This window comes from Peromyscus eremicus, chromosome 7 (assembly GCF_949786415.1).
Source record: "Peromyscus eremicus chromosome 7, PerEre_H2_v1, whole genome shotgun sequence".
NCBI lineage: Eukaryota > Metazoa > Chordata > Mammalia > Rodentia > Cricetidae > Peromyscus > Peromyscus eremicus.
Window position 1 is genome coordinate 42,653,805 of NC_081422.1, and position 19,778 is coordinate 42,673,582.

Sequence of the window (19,778 nt, forward strand, 5' to 3'; positions counted from 1 at the left end):
ATACCATAATCTGCTTACCTTGCCAAACAAAACAAAACAAACACCTTAATTTCTGGTACCCATTGGGATTTCCTTTCCATTGGCCTCTGCCGCTAAAGTAAGGCTCGGAGCGTTTTATCCTGAACTTGCCACACACCTTCCTCCCGGTAGGATGCTCTCTGGTTCTTCCGAAGGACGATCAGTGGACATACCTGTAAGCTTCTGGCTAAGATGCAGCTCTTCATCCTGTTAAAACCAGGTCCCACGGGCATTCTTCAAAAGCTAGTCTAACCCCAAATCCACCTAGCTTCAGCTTAAGCCTCTTGGTCAGCTCTCAGAGGCAACAGAAATGCTGTGTGATCTTCCAGCATCGGAAGCAGCAGCCAAGGCTCTCTTGGTGCAAACCAGGATCCCATGCTACCTGAGAACAGCGCTAGGGCATGGTCTTGAAGAGTTTCTGAATGTTGAAGTGGTCTGAGCTCATCTGGGAGGCTAGGAAGAGGAAAAGTTTTTGGCTCATAATTTAACTGCCCATTGTTGCCCTGGTGTTCGTGGCCTTGGGTAAGGATTGAACACATGGCTTAAACACACACCGAACCTTTGGAATTCTTAACAGAATCCTATGTAAGTCTAATATCCAGAAGGAATCTCATGCACTCTGAGGAGCATGGGGCCGTGCTATTCTTTATTGTAAAGGAAACCCTGCTCACACTAGAGTTGTGGGTAAAACCTTATGCATGTTTTTGAGACCAAAAACTACAACCCTGCCTGGGGAGATGGTTCAGTCAGTAAAGTATTTGCTATGCAAACATGAGGGACCTGAGTTCAGATCCCCAGCTGCTGCAGGCCACAGGAATATATCATAAGAACTCAGCTGGTTATGGCAAAGTCACCACCTGGAGAGATCAAGGATTTCCTCCAGAGGAAGCCAAATTCCAAGGAGCTTTTGGTGTTACTTGGCTTGTTATATATCAGCTGTCTTCTGTTATGAAAATCATGTGTGCCTTCATAGTTTTCCCAATTGACTTTTCCCTAAGAAGAGCTAACAGTGTGGACTGATCACTCTCTAGACATACACATTCCAGGTATTTGGAGAACAGCCTCAGGAAAGGCTTTCTCTGGAATCAGATATCCCTTAGCCACTTTCAAGGACTAGCAGTAATAACAGTCCACATGAAAGTTCCCTGATTTAAGGTAAATTCCACAAGGAGACACCACCTAGGTCAGGTGGACGTTAAGTAATAGCTTTATACAATTCAGCTCGGACCCTCCTTTCTTACAGCCTTACTAACTTTATAGACCTTTAACTCCTTACCTAACCACTTCTAGGAATATTTAGATAACCCTCTGCACTGACAGCTATGCTCAGCCAGAACCCCAGTTCAAGCCTCCCTGTAATTATCATCATTGGCAGCATCCGGCCAGGTCCATCCCCAGTTGAAGGAAAGTACCTTAGCAGAGATACCTCTGTATCTCTAGAACAGACTTAAGCATCCAGGCTATCTGTTTGAGAAGGCCTGACGGATGTGCCAATGAAACTTTACTTCCTCCTTTCCCAAACCTTACCTCTAGTTCCAGATCTCCCTTTAACTATCACCAGAGGCATCCAGCTGTACACAGGTTGCCTAGTGACCGAGCACACTTTCCCCCACCCTGCAGAAAAATGGCAGATAGCTTGGACAGATAGGAGCCACAGGAAAAAAGAAGACAGTTTTATTTTCTCCCATTGACCTAGCAACTTATAGATTCTTAACATTTTCTACTAATCACGTTTAAGACTATAGTTGAGCACATAAGATTCCCTCTTCTTAGATATTACCTGAATTTAGCCTTTAGTTAATTTATTTCCCCATTGGTCACTTCCCTTTGGGGTTGCAAATGATAATTAATGGTTATTGCCTCTCAGTGTGATTCTTATCACCCCTCCATTTGACCCTGGAAGCCTGGCTTTATACACCAGGTTTCTAGGGCACAAGAGACGAAGAAGAGAAAAGAGTATGGCAGAACTAGACGGGTAAGAACTTGCGAGGAACAAACTGAGATGGGGAAGAACTAGATTGAAGGGCTAGAAGAGAGTACTAGAGGAACGAGATGGAAGATGAGGAAGAGTCAGATGGGGAAGTACTAGCTGGGTAAGAACAAGCTGAAAAGGACCTAGATGAAGCAAAATTAAGATGAGAGAATTAAGATAGAGTTTAGATAAGTGTAGAGAGAAATCAGGCAAGAAAGGAGCTAGGCATGAGAACAGAACTGAAGCTGTGTACAAAAGATGTCAGAGGAATTAAAGCAAGTGGACTATAGAGCTTGGTGTGCTGAGATTCTATTTCCTGAAAATAGTCCTCGCCGTTAGTAGTTCTCTCTCCTGAGCCCCTGGGATGTATAATATTAAGGCTGGTACCTCTAATATTATACAGGACCCAGAACCCATTTAAAAAGCCAGATGTTGTGGTGGCTGCCCCCATTTGTAACCCCAGCACTGGGAAGGCAGAAATGGAAGGTTCCTGGAGCTGGCTGTCCACAGTTCTATTTCCTTCAGCTAGGTCCTGCCTCCCAGAGGTTCCACAACCTGGCGGTCACATGTTTACACACAGGAGTCTGTGGGAATATGTGGCCTCCAAAGGCTAATACCTAGCTATCGCTAATAATTCCTTCATTCTCCTGAGGTACTGTTGGTTAGCGAGTCTCTGCACATTTGTGCTGAAAAAAAAAATTCATCTAGTAAACCCAGTGAGTTCTCTGAGGAACCTGACTCCAGGCAGGAGAAGAACTTGTCTAACACTCAGTAACTGCTTAGAGTTCTACATCAGATGGATGGAGAGAGTGGGAGGTTTTTAGGGAGGTTAGTCTGCCCAAGGGTAGCCTGGGATCAAGGCAGCTCCTCAGTTTCGTACATCAAGCAACAAGAATGAACCTGTCCACCACTCTGTGCTGCCCCTTCCTGGCTTACATAATTGATGCACCAATTAGTTAAGAGCACAGGTCCAAGGGGCTAGAGAGATGGCTCAGTGGTTAAGCACACTTGCTGCTCTTGCAGAGGACTCTGTTTGGTTCCCAGAACCAATATCAAGCAGCTCAAGCAACCTCTAACTCCAGTTTCAGGGGGTCTTATGACATCTTCTAGCCTCAGAGAGCACTGGGTATGCATGCGATATGTATACATACATGCAGGTATTCACGCAAACACATAAAATTAAAATAAGTAAATTTAAAGACAATGGGCCTAGATGTTCTTGATACTGCGAGTATTACTATTTATACCACTGTGGAAAATTGCATAAGCTTTCTAAGCTTAGCATCCTCTTTTCCATAATTGGGACAATGATTAGATCTTTGTTTTACATTTACAAGAAAAATCTCAATATACCACGTAGAGCAACCAGATCCAAGCCTTGGATTCCGTACTCTTCAAGCACTGCCTGGAGTGTTACCATTGTGTGTCTGTGCCTTAGACCTCCTGGAGTGTTACCATTGTGTGTCTGTGCCTTAGACCTCCTGGAGTGTTACCATTTGTGTGTCTGTGCCTTAGACCTCCCTCTTTGGTCCTACCCACTGGTTTTCTTCTAGGTTGCTGCTATGTTCTCCAAATGCATCTTCCTCATGTGGAAATGTCTAGAAACGTAAGTGGCCAACGATAGTTTCCCAGTTGGGATTCTATATACGGAGATGATGGTGTGCCTGGAAATACTTCCTCGTCAGCACTTGAGGTGGTTGGGAAGTTAAGCAGTGACCCTGGGCTCTGAGAGTCTTCCTAGGGCTTTGATGGAGAGCTGCCAGGGCAATGGAATGCAGAGTGAAGAACCCTGGGAAGCATCCCAGTAAGACTGTGGACCATTCATCCACAAAGATGTGGAGAGCAGGCAGTTGGGGAAGCTGAGTGTCTCAGGAGCAGGCCCCCTGGGAGTTCCTTGAAGTTGGAGGCTGATTGGTAGGTTTGTTTGTGTGGGGTATGGGATGGCAATTGACAAGGGAGAGCTGCTGGGGAGAATGCATCCCACTTGAACTTGGAAACCGACAGTTTTCATTGCCTACACTCTTGCATAATCTCTCTTCAAGGATTTTTAAAAAAATATTTGTCTTGTTCTATTTAATTCTTCATAATTAGGTGGCCATCCTCTTCTGAAGCCCATGACCTCTCTGCTTACTTTCTGTTCCTTGTAAGTGGCCCTGAGTCTCTGAGAATGACCTCTCACTGCAAACCTCTTCCAGATCCAGTGAGACCATCCTTAATGCCTGCAATAGTCCCTGTAAAATGTCCTTGATCTTGTCAGAGAAGAGATGTCAAACAAATCTCCTTCTCCATTATTTTTCTAAGGCCAGTGAAAGTACATGGACCTTAGGTTACCTCTGTAGGTTGACAGCAGCTGAGAAAGACAAGATTGGCATTCATTTATTCCTGTTCTTTGCATCCTGTGTTCAATCTTTCTCAGGGAGCGGTAACTTCTTTAGCACTAATGTGTCTAATATGCACAGTGTATATGTGTGTGTATATATATATATATATATACATATACATATATATATATATATATATATATATATACATGACACATTTAGCACTAATGTGTCTAATATGCATATGACCACAGTATGACCTTAGATTTATGGTTAGGACCAAACCACCAGGTTAGTGCCTAACATAAGGAAATACTCAATACTCAGTGTCCATGATTCATCAAGGCAGTAGAAAGTGCTGGGTATAAAGAAAAGAAGACCATGTGCCCTGGGCTGACTTTGTTCTACTGAATTCTTTCAAATTCCATTGTTAATTTGTTTTCCAGTCACTGCCTCCACTTGCTCTGGGATTCTGGTACAGTTGGCATGGCTTTTCAGTGGCTAAAGACGGCTGAATTATCTGCCCCAGTAACCTCTTATGAACAAATAAACCCTGCCTTTTGTCTAGTGAGGAACAGGAGCTATCACAACCCTAGCCAGGCCAATAGCTCCACACTCTGGCACCCGCATCCTGGCTGAACATTTCTCCAGCAAACACACCACTCCCTTTCCCCATCCCTTGAAGCCTCGTGGTGGATCATTTACATCACCGCCCATGCACACTTCAACATCTCTCTTACTAAAGTAACTTCCCTTGACCTGTTCTTCTTACAGTCACCTCCATTGCTCTTTCCCTTTAAAACAAGCCTGTGAACGGGTCGAGTGGTGGTGGTTTGAATATGAAATGTTCCCCATAGGCTTGTAAGTTTGAACACGTGATTCCTAGCTGGTGGCGCTGTTTGGAAACAATGTGGAACCTCTAAGGGGCAGGGCCTCTCCAGAGGAAGTGAGTCACGGGGGGCGGGCCTTGAGGCTTTACAGCCCAGCCCTACTTCCTGTTCTCTCGTCTTGGGTGCAGATGCTTCTTGCTCCTGTGATTGTACTTTCCCTGCCATGACGGAGTATATCCCTCTGGAACAAAGTAAACCCTTTCTCCCTCAAGTTACTTTTGCCGGGTTATTTTATCTCAGCCGTGAGAAAGTAACTAAGACAGCTGTCTACTCTCACATTCTCCAGTTTCCCCTCCTCCATTCCCTGCATATCCCACTCCAGTGAGGCCGCCCCCTCCTCCATTCCCTGCATATCCCACTCCAGTTAGACCGCCCCCTCCTCCATTCCCTGCATATCCCACTCCAGTTAGGCCGCCCCCTCCTCCATTCCCTGCATATCCCACTCCAGTGAGGCCGCCCCCTCCTCCCACCACCGCACCAAGCTTCTGAGCAGAGTTACCCCGACCTTAACAGACATTGCTCGTGACTCACACCATTTGGCCTCTTGAGAGCGGCATCTATATACATTGGATCCCTACCCTTGTAACTCTGTCTCTACCTGGCCTCTAGATGACCCCATTCACTAGACTGTTTTGCCTAACGTTGATTTTGCTGACTTTTTTTTTTCTTTTACCTTTTTTTTTGTTTGTTTGTTTGTTTTGTGTTGTTGTTGTTTGAGACAAGGTCTCTCTGTATAACAGCTCTGACTGTCCTGGAACTCACTTTGTAGACCAAGCTGGCCTTGGTCTCACAGAGACCCACCTGCCTCCTGATGCTGGGATTAAAGGCCTGCGCCACCGCCGCCAGGCTGACTCCTCTTCTTATGCACAACCTCTAACAACCTCTAAATACTGGAACATACCAGGGGTCAGGCTTTGGAGTTCGTTCTTTTCCACCTACCCACTCATTGCTTTGAGGGATGAGCTTACCCATTCCTGTGGCCTTAAACATCATCCCCTAAGCAGTCGCCCCACTCTGTCCCACATCTGTATTCATAAATGCCTATGTGACATCCCACATGTGTGACAGGCATCAGGAGGCCTGTGTGTCCAAGCACAGTCCCTGACCATTCCTACCAAACCAGCCTCTCCCAGAAGCTCCACCCCTTAGTTTATGGCAACTGCGTTCTGCCAGTTGTTCTAACTCGAAGTCTCAGTGCTGCCCACAGCTCTGCCTTTCTCTTATTCACCCTAGCTGCCTGACCTGTCAAAAATGTCCTCAAAATATACTTTTTTCAAAATGCATTCAGAACCCAACCCCTTCTTGGAGACGCCATTGCCATATTGTGCTCCCAGCCACATCTCTGGTCTGAATTCTTCCAACAGACTCCTGACTATTCCCCCTAACTCTGCTCTGGGCCACTACATTCTTCTGTCTTCAGCACAGCAACCTAGCTGGTCTGGCTCAAGATCTAGGTCTCTCGGGCTAGAGCCCAAGTTCTCAGTGTCCCAGAGGCTAGGACTGACCTGGCTTCTCATTTCCATTGTGGCCTTACCTTCTATTACTGATTAATTTTGCTCCAGACACACTGTTCTCTTAAATGTTTCCAGAGCATTTCTGCTCCAGGGCCTTTGCACATGCGTTTCTGTCTATGGAGAATGTTCTTCCCTGGGGAGTCCATATGGCCAGTTCTCTCACTTTCCATCATTTCAAAGGTCACTCTTGTCATTAAGTCATTTGTTCAGACCAGTGTCTCTAATTTACCCCCTACCCCTATATTTTTCAAACTATTCCTGCTATACCTTTTTCCCAGAAACACCTTACCAGCACCCCATACAGCACTGTATATTCAACTTAGTCGTCTCTTACTATATATTTATTTATCTTGTTTATAAGTGTCTCTAGGCATACAGTAAACAACAAACAGGAGGGTAGGGGTCCTTGGTGGTTCTGTTTAATCCTAGAGCTTCAGCACTTGGAAGAATAGCTTCTATATCACATATACTCAAAAAGCATCAGGTGAATCTATTGAATGCTGAGATGAGGGAAAAAAACCTAAACCAGAGAAATTGCCCACCTAACAGCCTTACAAAAGACGATTGAAGAACACCAAAGGATATAAAAAACCCAAACCCTAACACTGTGAAGCAGCTAAATGCTGGCTTCTATACTTCTGAATCTTGTCCTTAAAGTGCTTAATAAAGTAAAATATTTGCCATTCTCTTCTGGGGACCAGGAGAGGAAAACTGCACACACTGCAGAAGTATCAGGTGAAGCCAATGATAAATCAACTAGGATATTGCTTATCATGCTTTAATATCAGCAATAATAAGACACAGCGCAAGCCGTGACTCAAGCATCATTATGGGCTTTCATCAAGCCGCGATTTTTCCGCAGGCATTTTGGGTCTGTTTCCTGGTCCATGAACACGTGCTCGGTGTGCAGGTGCTAAATGCTTCTTAGCAACGTACACAGGAAGTCTGCTGAGGAACTGCATATTGAATGGAGGAGAGCAACCATGAGGTTGCACCCAGTGTGGGAAGTGATTTCTCTCGAGGGCGAGTTTCACATCAAGCATTGGGTCCACTTGTGAACAGATCTGAGACCGGGGTGTTAATTGTGAGGGCTTACTGGGTCAGCAGCAAGGGGGATCTTCCAGCGGGAGGTAGGAGTGTAGATGGAGAGTGAAATAAACCTGAAAAAATAGGTAAATGCTTCAAGGAACAAAAGGGCCCTAACCAAAAAGGCCAGACTTTTCTTGTTAAGCCATCCCTACTCATGTGCATGCTTTGTAACTGACAATCATCAAAAGCCTGATGTGACTTGTGGGTCCCTTGGTAGCCATTGCTGTATCTCTTATGTCTTGCTTCTGTTGGTACCAGCAGCTCCTAGTTCTCACCTCCTTCCTTCAATCTTGACTTGGACTTGCTGATTACCCTTGGTTTCCCTGTTCCCACCTCCATGCTGCTTGAGGGTCTAGGGTTAGCCTGTCTAACTTGATCTCCCCAATTCTTGTCCCTTGAACACAGGATACCCTACCCTTCCATTCTGTTCCAGAGCCCGAATCCCCATAAGTGAGAGGAGAAGGATGGCAGGACAAGTGAGTATCCAGCAGGGTTCCGTACATGCACCTAGCATATGGAAGTCAGGCAGCCAGGGCCACCCCATCTTACCCGACTCTCATTCTTTGTTTAATTCAACAAACTTCATGGCAACACAAGGCCTGCTCACCTTCCCGGACTTCCTTGTTAGCAACTCTGTCACTTAGCTGAGTGTGGGTGGGTCTCTTTCCCTCTCTGTAGCCTCCTTTGATGTCGACAATACAGCACAGAAGTGGGGTGGCCTCTTCCCACACATGGAACAATTTGGGGAGAACAAAAGAGGGAGAGGTTCAAGGCAATGGGTTGGGGAACAGGGTGCTCTGGAAGGTCCCAGTTCCTTGAAAATGGTGCCTGGCTGCTGACACTCTCATTCAGTTGAGAGGCTGATGTCATGCATGTTCTAAGATCACTTTAGGGCAGCTAGCACAATGGATCAATGTCACTCAGGATCCCTAACAACAACTTGTTGTGAGAATACTGTCTTTGTCCTCCCACTCAAGAACCCAGAAGGGCTTTTCACATGTGGGTTTGCAAGCTTCTCTCTCTGTCCCCCAAAGTAGGCTTTCCTGAGCATGACAAGCACACAGGATGCACTGGAAAGTAGCCACCCACCATTTCACTGGTCCACCAACGTATCGTGATCCTTTTGCTATGGCGAGGATTCTTTTCATTGTTCATTGATTCATTTTTCATTTTATGTGTGTGGAGTGGTGGACAGTTTACGAAGCATGGTCCTATACCAAGCCATTGGACCCACAGAGTCTTATAAGGAAGACAACAAAGGTGTTTTCTGTGGAGTGCCCTTCTGGAGAAAGTCACACCCAAGGCCCAAGGGTCATGAGGACCTTGCTTGTGTCAGTAAATGAGCCCAAGTTCTCTGATCCCTAGCCCACGGCTTTTTCCCTGAGTCCATTCTGTCTTATGATCACATCCAGGAAGGTGCAGCCTGCAGAACATGTGCGCATGCACAACAAGGAGATGTGATAACAGGGTGCCATGTTGCTGTGTAGGCTGTGCAATTGATCTCAAGGAGTATTGGTGTCACCTCATCCCGACTCTTTTCTCTCAGGCCATCTTCCCTGGACAGAATCAATCTCCCTGCCTGTGTTCTCCTGTACCATGTAATTCAGAAGTGCTAGGAAATCACTTAGAAGATTGTAGTACAGATGGGTGAAAAGGGGTGGCCTGGTTGAGGCTAGCATATGACAACTGTGAGGTTAAGCAACACCCCCCTGGAGGCCTGCTCTGTGTTCTGGGCAGAGAAAAATCACTCTGACTGTCAGGAAGTGTTCAGGGACTCTGTTACAGGTGTCAGGCACCATCCCATGATTTCCCCAGAGCCCAGGAGCTTCATGGAAAACAATCCAACGTTTGACTCTATTTTGAGTGCAGAGCTTTGTGGACCTATCTGATGGACTAAAGACAGAAGTGTCCACAGAAAAGAGGCGATAATGGGAACCTGCAGGAAGAAGTGCCCATAGGTGAGGAACAACTCTGATAGGATGAGCTGAGCTCAGCCACATGGTCTGAGGGATTCAGGACAGGGGACCCTCACGCTGGGTGGTATGTGGGAGCCCGCTGCACCTCATCGCCCTCCACTCTCTCTAGAGAGTCTGTGTCCCCGTGGTGGAGAAAGGAGGAGACAGGAGCCTGGTGTGGTATTGTGCCCCAGGCCTTCTTCTATGGCCCCGAGGCAGGGTCTAGGCTCTAAAAGAGTGTTGTTTGCCCACCAGCTGTACTGTGACCAGGAGTTTGGCAGGTAGAAACATTCAGGAAATTCTGAACTACATTGCTGGAGAGAATGCATACACGCACACACAAGATGGATGCTGGTGAATCACTCTTCAGAGGCCTCCAAGTTCCAGAGACCTGTGGAGACGTAGAAGGGACTCTGCAGGAGTCAACAGTCATTAACATGGCGGTTTGCGACACACTCTAACTCTTTAGAGGCCAAGGGGAAGGAAGGTCGAGACTGTAGTCGATGCAAGGAAAACTCATAGAACCGTTGAACCGAGGATTTCCAAACCCGGGTGATATTTTTATGGGATGGCCCCTCCCAAGACAGAACCAAGTGCTTGTCCTTATCATGGGACAAGCTTAATGATGATCACAGATGTTGTGTCCACAGTCTTTCTGGTCAATGTGTTTAAAATTTGTCTTCCTACTTGGTATAAAATGTATGTTATATAAAATCTAATATTTTTGCTATCCTGAGAGTCTATTCTGAAGGCAGATAGTACATTCTCATCCCTGTCTAACCATCCCCACCTCATCTATCTGCAGATATTTTTCATCTTCTCAAATTGAGACACTAACTACCTGTGCTCCCCTCTCCAGTCCCTGGAAACTATCGTCCTGCTTTCTGTCTCTAGGAATTTGCCTTCTCTGGGTTCTGCATCTAAGTGGAGCCAGGCAGAATTTGTTCGTTGGTGCCTGGCTTATTTGCATTGAACACAATGTCCTTAAAGGATCATCTCTGTTGTTACTGGGTGACATGCTGTGGCATGCATACATTGTGTTTTCTTGGTCTATTCATCTGTCAGCAAAAGTGTGGTTTGTCTCTCGAAGAAATGTGTTTGCTATTGTGAATAGTACTATAATGATATGGACACATATAGACCCCCTTCTGTGTTGTTTCTCATGTTAGTTCTTCCTCTCCAATCCCATAATCTTCTCAGGTCTTTTTAACTCTTGCCCATGTCTCTGATTTCACCTTTAAATCTCCTCTTCCAGGAAGCCTTCTTTGACCCTACAGACCAATGTAGTTGCCTCTACTGTGTCCACCTCCCGCTCCCTGCTCTTTGTAACATGGATCACTCACATTGCTTACTTGTGTTTTCCAATCACCTGTGGACTTCCTATCAAGGGAGCCTTATCTGTCTAGCTCATCTTTGGACACCAAACACCTATTAGTGCCTGAGACATAAAAAACCTAAAACAATTCGTGGGTGTAAGAATGTACTTGGCAATCCAAGTAATGATGAAGTGAGTGTGTGGTGTCTACAGATTAAGCAGGAGTGAGGTTTTTGTGATACTGTTTCTCCTTTAACCATGGTCCCTTCTTTTTAATCTTTTAAAATGTTTGTGTGTGTTGGTGAGTATGTGTGATATGTGTATGTGTGTTTGTGTATGCGTGTTGAAGCCAGAGGCCAATGTTAGTTGTCTTCCTCTATCAATCTCTGTCTTTGCTGAGACAAGGCCTCTTACTGAGCCCAGAGCTCACTAGTTGGCTAGTCTGCCTGGCCAGCAAGTTCCAGGGATTCTCCTGTCTCCATCCCAGGCTGCTGCCAGTGGACACTTGTCATCCAGTTCTTTTCTCTCTACATATTATTATCTGCTGTACTAAACCTCCAGGATGTGCAAAAGCTCTGTGCCCTGAGTTCCTGGAGCATCCAAAGTAGTGAGAAGGCAAGATCTCTAGCCATGGCATGCTGGGAGCCAGATCTCTAGCTATGGCATGCTGGGAACCAGATCTCTAGCTATGGCATGCTGGAAACCAGATCTCTAGCTATGGCATGCTTGGAGACAAATCTCTAGCTATGGCATGCTGGAAACCAGATCTCTAGCTATGGCATGCTTGGAGACAAATCTCTAGCTATGGCATGCTGGGAGACAGAACATACTGAAGCAGGAGTAAAAGAGTAAGTGCATGTTCAGTGACAGGAGCACACACAGCTGTGCCACCCAAACTGAAAGCCAACTAGACCTACTAACTTAAAACCATTCAGACTTCTCCTCTCACATTGTTTTAGGTATTGGAAATCCAAAACTCCAGGCATTGGTAAGTCTGCATTCCTTCTGGAGGCTTCATGGGAAAATCATGTTCTTGACTGTATCCAGCATCTGGAAGCTTCTGCATTTGTTAGCTCAATGTCCTTTCCTCTACCTTCAAAAGCACATTGTTCAACCTCTGATTCTTTTGTCACATCTCACGTGTGTCTGTGTGTGTCTCTGTGTGTGCGCCACATGTGTGTTGTGTGCATTCGAGTATATTAATGTGTGTATGCGCATATGTGTGTGCAGGTACCCGTGCCATGCATGTGGAGGTCAGTCTCCAGCATCTTCCTCTATCACTCTTCACTTTATTTTTTGATACAGGCTACCTTACTGAGCTTAGAGCTTATTTATTCAGCTAGACTGACTAGCCAGTGGTCCTTCTGGGATCCTCCTGTCTCCTCCTCCCTGGCACTGGGGTGACAGGTGTATGCCACCATCCCCAGATTTTCTGTGGCTTCTGGGAAGAGAATTGGGGTTTTCATGATTGCACAGGAAATACTTTACCAACTGAGCTGTCTCCCCGGCCCTCCGGTCCCTTCTCTTTTCTACCCTGACTCCTGCCATCTTATAAGGATACTTGTGGTTACATTGGGCCTATCCAGACAGCCCAAGATAATCTCCCATTCCAGATGTTTCATCTCAGCCGAGGTTCCCTTTTGTCAGGAAAGGTGCCATATTCACAGGGCATGGGATGTGGACCTGTTGGAGGGGGCTGTTATTCTGACTACTACAGAGATCTGGTAGTAGTCAGGTAAGGCAGACTCATAGGGACTTCAAGTGGAATCATGAAGCTGAGTGGAAAGACACTTCAGATGCAGAGGGCTCTGATGTGAGTAAGTCTTGGGGGTGGGGTCAGAACATTGAGGCCCCAGTGGGCTGAGAGAAAAGGTTCTCTGAAGGAAATGTGAGGTGTATTGGGAGGCACTGGGTGCTTTCTTGGTCCAGATTTCTGTGGGGTCTGGTGCCAGGCAGGGCTAGCTAGCCACTCCGAGGGTCATAAATATCCCTAAGCAGTTTCTTTGGAGGAGGTCTGCGCCCTCAGCTAGGTCTGCCTTGGATCACCTCCCAGCATCCCCCTTTTACATGCTTTTTAACGAGCACTAAGCTAGAAGGGGAATAAATCACATCAGATCCTTATGTGAGCATTTTCATTGTCATCCCCCTGCAGCCCTCAGTAACAGGAAGTACATAAAAGTGACACCTAGGAGCTGGAGGGCCCTGATTCAGAGGGGTGCTCAGCCCTCAAGTTTGGTGGCCAATGCGGGCCCTACTTCTGCAAGAAACCTGCACAGCCAGCTGCTTCCAGAGAACCCAAGAGACAACAGAAGGCATGCTAAGTCCCCAGGGAAATACCTTTTGGTTCCTGTCCCCATCAGCATGTTGGCGAACAAGACCTGGCTGGGGGCGGGGCAGGGGAGCGGGATCTTCTTTTCTATGACTTCCTTCCCGCTTGTCTTACGCTGGCAGATAGGGCCGGTGGGGATACAGCAGCTGTTAACTCTGTTATGAAGGGCTCAGCGCTTTTTGTTGCCAGAATCCCAGGCCCTGTACCACCTGGTTTGGGGCTTTAGGGAGAATGTGAAGTGGGGGCAATCTAGGCCCTGGACTGAGAAGTCACGGTGCCCTCTAGTGCCCCTTCCCCCCTCCTCAATTCTCTTTAAGCAGCAACCAGACATCCAGGAATGAGGGCTGAATCCCACTTACACTTCAGTCTGCCCAGAGTTCCACAGGGATGCTGGCAACCGACCCTTGTTGGTTACCACCCTCAACTCTCTCGTCAACTGGTAGCCTGACAACAGGCAGTTAGTTAACTAATCCTAGGCCTGACTATCCCTGCCACAGTCATCACATCTCTTTGGTCCAGGAATCTTCCCCTAATCACACGCACTTCTCTTATCTCTGTTCCTTTCCGGTTAATTCTCCGTGGCACGATTAAAACACATATCAGAGCATACATATCATGTCTGTGCAGACACCCAGCAGCTCAGCTTTTCCCCTAGAACTGAATCCGGCTTTCACAACGTTGTCAGCTAGGCTCCACCCCACCCATCCCTTAAGTCTCACCTCCTCCTAGTCCTCCGTCCCCCTTCTAAGTGTTCTGTGCCATTCACTCTTGCTCCCTCATCTGCTGGCAATAGCTGTCCACAAATTCCCAATGGGTCCACTCTCTCACTCACTCAGGTCTCTGGTCAAATATGTTGCCAAGGCTCTCTAACCCAGACACCTGAAGTTCCCCCTCACTTATCTTCAGGCACCTATCATGGTGTATCTGTGCTGCTCTCCACCCACATCTCCTACTCCTCCCCTCCCACCCCCACCCCTCTCATCCACCCCTCTCCCACCCTCACTCCAGAAAGGTCCGGTCCACAGAGGCTGGTGTTCTGTTTCATCTACCTTTATGCCCATGGTTCCTGGCCCAGGGTAGCAAGTTCATAAAATTTGTTGAATGACTAGATGAAGGAATTGTTTACATCTCAGACGATGACTAAAGCTATTGTTACATGACAGGAACTGATATGCAGATAATGCTTATTTCTTGCCCCTAGGAACTCATGGCTTCCTGAGCAGAGATAAGGAAATACATATAACTTTAGCAGACTGTGATAAATGCTATAAATGAGGTGTGCATAAAGTAGCATGGGGATGCAAGTGGTAATACAGTTAATTTTTCCTCAAGGTCTAAGGAACTAGAAACAGAGATAGATTTGAACTTGAGTTGAGCTGCCTACTTATCAATTGAAGGTTTCTGAACTGCCCTTAGTACTAATTGCTTACCGATACATCCTCAGTATTGACTGTAACCATCATGGATAAATCTGCCTGGACTTTCAAGGATGCACACAGTTCAAATGGCTCATGGAAAGATGTCAGAGTCTGATATTAGGTCCCAGAAACCATCGGCCTCCCCGGTCCTCAACAGGACACAGGATGGGTCGCTACTGTTCTAAGGCCCTTGTCAGAGGAGTCCTCTCAAAGAGCCTCCGTTTGTAGTTCCTACAAGTATTTATGTGCTAGCTGGTGGTAACTCAGAATTCTGGCCTCTGGATACAAAGGATTGTCCAGCTGGACCAGCATGAAAGCCGGAGCTGGAATGCAGGGGACCAGTGCAGACTCACTTGGCTGCAACTGGCTCCATGAGACTTCTCTAGGATATCCCATGTCTCTTTTGAGTTGGTTCAGTTCGAACATGCAGGTACAAGCACATGGGTGGCATTAGCTCTCCAGCATCAAAGACATCCCTAACAGGTAGCACTTTGACAGCTCCCCTGGAAGCAGCGATGCTGCAGGAAGATGCCTCTGCTGAGGTCCATAAACAAAAGTCATTAGGTAAAGCCCCCTAGCTGTGCCTGCCTAGGGGCAAGGTTGTGCCTGTGTAGTCCTGCCTACCAAGGATGGACTCGGAAAACAGCACCAGCTCTGAACATAGACGGATGCATTCACATTTATGCCTTCCATTTCCCAGGAGTTTTCACACACGTTATTTAATTTGGTTCTCACAGCGGTCCTATGAGGTGGAACAGTCATGTATTTTATTGTTTTTATTAGTATTTTTCCCATTACAGTTTATTATAGAAATTCTGGGACGCATCAGAAGGCACAATGAACACAATAAAGATCACGTGTAATCATATCCTGTGAAGATGTATCTTTCTGCCCATCCCCCCAAGGCATAAAGACATAAACAATCTATATGGCATTCTGTCCTGGGGGTGGCAGCTAAAATTGGCTCCAATTCCTATACTATTGCCCATGCAAGTATGTCTGAAAATTTCTAAATGGGCTCATAGACTCTCTTTTCTATTCCATAAAGTTCCTGAGTTGCAAGCCATGGAGATTCAGGCTAAAACTAAAGCTGTTGGGAAATGTGGGTTATCACATTGAATTGAGTAAAAACCACAGCTACAACCTCACAAAAGACAGATGCCTGAGTATTATAAACCACAGGCCTGATGTCACTTTGATAAACGAACACTTCAGGTTCCTTCACTCCATCCAAGACCCAAACCCCAGGGAGAGTGCCTCATCGCTCCAGAGTCTCTGACCTGTTTACAGCTGGGCCATGGATGGTGGAGCACTCAGCTTGACAACGAAAGTACCATATTTAGGGGCAGACACCACCCTTCCAGAGGTCAAGTTGGATTTTAGTGCATTTTCAATTATCAGGAGAACAGAAATGTGACTTCAGGTTCACCTAGCTCTCTTTTAAACCACTAATCTGTGGGGAGGCATCTTTTAGCCCATTTCTTTCTTTCCGTGGAATATACCAATTCCCAGATTCACTTGACTTGGCAAACGCCCACTGACCATCTTACTTCCAGATCTCAGCTTGTGTTTCTTATACTGTGAGGCGTGTTCCATGACAACCAATCACAACAGTGCTTGTTTCCTCTATTTTGTTTGAAAGCACTATATTTGTCTTCTTCCAGAAGCAGAAAAGTCTCCAAAAGCTTGGTTACCCTTGATATGTAGGGTCCAGCATAGGAGAAGATTTGCCTGAGGAAGAGCACAAGGAGAACCAGAATCAGCCTCGGAGGGAAGAAGTCAGGTGTTGGAAAAGAAGGGAGGATGTAGGTGTTGAAATGAGCACGTGCCACACACACACACACACACACACACACACACACACACACACACACACCCCTACAAGCCCCTGTCTCAGAGGCATCAGATGAAACACCTGCAAATATGGCCAATATCTATAGCTTCAAGCAATTGTCTAAACTGCAAGCCTCTGCATTCAAGGAAGCTAGGCTAACCGGTAACCCTCAGCAAGAGTGTTCAGCATCCTGTCAGAAGACAGGAAGTGGATCATTGCCTTCATTTTCAGTCATGTGAAAAAATACAGGAATGTGGAACACAAAGAGGGATGCATGGACTTTGCCAATATCCTTACCGAAAATAACAGAGCCCCACCATGTGAGGCTGTTGGATTATATTGGTTACTTTATGCCCATAGCACTCAGGAAACCGTGTGTGACAGTCACTATCAGAGCTACTAGCCTGATAGGTCTTTTCAGGTAAAATGGTAACAAGAGATAACATTTACAGGATGCCCCCTATGTACTAGACACTGTGTAAGGCACTTTTCATAATCAATCTCAGTTAACTCCTATGCAGCATACTGTGACCTGTCGTGACCAATGGCGATTGCACCCCCTCCAGGATTACATCCTATCCTGCAGTGGCTGGTTAAAAACTACACTTCCCAGAATACCTTGCAGCTTATAGTCCTCGTGTGATTTTGATTCATCCTTTTGGAAGTCAGAACCGGAACTCCTCACTGAGCTAAGTAGGGTGATGAGGAGTTTGAAGTGTGCTATTCAGTTTTCTGATGCACACCCAGATGGTCTAAGAGTTTGACTGGAGTCAGCGGTGGTAGTGACAGATTCCAAATCTCTTCGTTTCCCGTGTTCTTGGATTACTCCTGTGGTGATGTGATCCTCCGTTCAGAAGTTTGGACAGTGGCCTCCTGTTTCCCCAGCTTTCTGACTGGCAGATGTAAGTGTCCTCTTAGTTGGCTGGTAAAGTGATGGCATTTTGAAACTTCTTAATATTGGCTGAGGCTAGAGTCTGCTCCCTGTGTTTTTCAACAATTTTATAAGTACCTGGTCCCCTATATTCAATCCTTCTCTGCTTAAGGAACCTTAAGTGTTCATGTTATCTCCAGTGAAGCCTGATGTAGCCATTTTATAGGTGAAAAAACTAAGGCAGAGAATAATTACACGCATCGTCTAAGATTGTGGAACCAGTGAGTATGGAAATGGGATTTGAGCTGGAAGTTTTCTGGCTTTGCCGGCTGTTTGACACTACACCCTCCATACTTTCATCCCTACTTCAAGCTGACACTTTCCATGTGTTATGAAATATGTTAAACTCCAGAGATGTGGAAGTTATAAACAAAGTGGAGAACTCTTTCTTCTAGCTCTCCTGATTTGTAATAGCACGATAGTTCTAAGTACATTTAAATTGCACTATGTCCTGCTACTGGTTAGCGTTGGCAAGAGGCATGTAGCATTTGAAAGCACACAGTGTAAATCAAAAGCAGGTTGTAAAAGCTGGTGGCAAAAGGGATTCCTTTCAAAAGCCGATTGACATATAATTCAGTGGAAATATTGATAGGAACAAATGGAGGAAGCTGGGAAGAAAGGAAGGAAAGAGTGAGTAAACAGGCTGACATCCTTCCCTTTCATTAAACTCTTTGCTGGGTCTCCTGGCTACCCCACAGTCCCCAGACCAGCAGCAGCTTAAGTGACTTCGTCACATCCATTCCCATTTGGGATTCTAAAGGAAAAGGTAAGCCGTGAGTAGGGAACTTGAAAGGAGTGAGCGGTCCCATTGGAAATTCCTTTCTGGTCCTGAGCAGGGAGGACTTGGTGGCTGGGTCACGTGAGACATCTGATCGTTGCTGACTGAAGAAGAAAGCTCTGGAGAAGGGAATGATATTCCCAGTAGAGGCGTAATCTGCAGTTGGAAGAAGAAAGACGCCAGGGATGTGAGCTTCTACAGAAGGAGTGAGGCCATGAATATGCCCCGGGAAGGAATTTCAACTGCGAGTTTCAAAATTGAGAGCGACTTGAAAGAAATACCCTCAAAGTTAGGGATAAAACTGGGGCTAGACAATCAATAAAAATGAATAATTATAGAGACATACCCAAAGTTTCCTGAGGGATTAAGTTTTATTTTCTTTAAAGATTTACACTTCCCGGCTGCAGATGCCTCTCTTTGACGTGTGTTTATTTAAAGAAGCACCTTCCACAAGCTAGATCTACTTGGTGCCTAGATTCACAGGCTACATGCTTATCCCTGAGGATAAGCAAGGCATCATGTCCTAATTGCTGTCAAGGGGAAAATAAAGAGTCACATGCCCCTTGGGTTTATGGATCTATAGAGAAAACTGGTATTGACACTACAAATTCTACAGAAAACCAACAGGAAAAAATAATAGGAAATCATTTTTTAAATTTTATGACATTGAGTTTTATTTATTTTGCTTGCATGTGTGTATGTGTCTTGGAAGGTCGCACACATGCCTCAGTACATGTGTGGAAGTCAGAGAATATAACTTCTGAGAGTTACCGTTCTTCTTCCATCATGTGGGTCCCGGAGATTGAAACTCAAGTAGTCAGGGTTGGTGGGAGATGCCTTACCCATTGAGCCATCCTGCTGAGCCATCTTGCTGGCCTTTCTCATAGGAAATCTTGAGGCAAAGGTGGTGTATTAGTCAGGGTCCTCTAGAGGAACAGAGCTAATAGAATGAATCTCTTTAGAAATATAAAAAGGAGATTTATTCGAGTGGCTTAGGGACTGTGGTCCAGCTAGTCCAAAAGTGGTTGTCTACCAACGGAAAGTCTAAGCATCTGGTAGTTGTTCAGTGCACAAGGCTGGATGTCTCAGTTGGTCTCCAGTATATGCCGTAATCTCAAAGAAGTAGGCTAATGCCAGTGAAGAAATGCACTTGCCAGTGAGAGCAAAAGCAAGCAGGCAAAGAGAGCAAGCTTTCTTCTTCCGTGTCCTTTATATAGGCTGCTAGCAGGAGGCGTGGCCCAGATGAAAGGTGGATCTTCCCATCTCAGGAGATCCAGATCAAAGGAGGGTACTCTCACTTAAAATGATTTGACTAAGAAAAACCCCTCACAGGTGTACCCAGTTGCTTGGGTTAAAGTTAACTCCAGATGCAGTCAAGTTGACAACCAAGAATAGCCATCACAGATGGACTTTG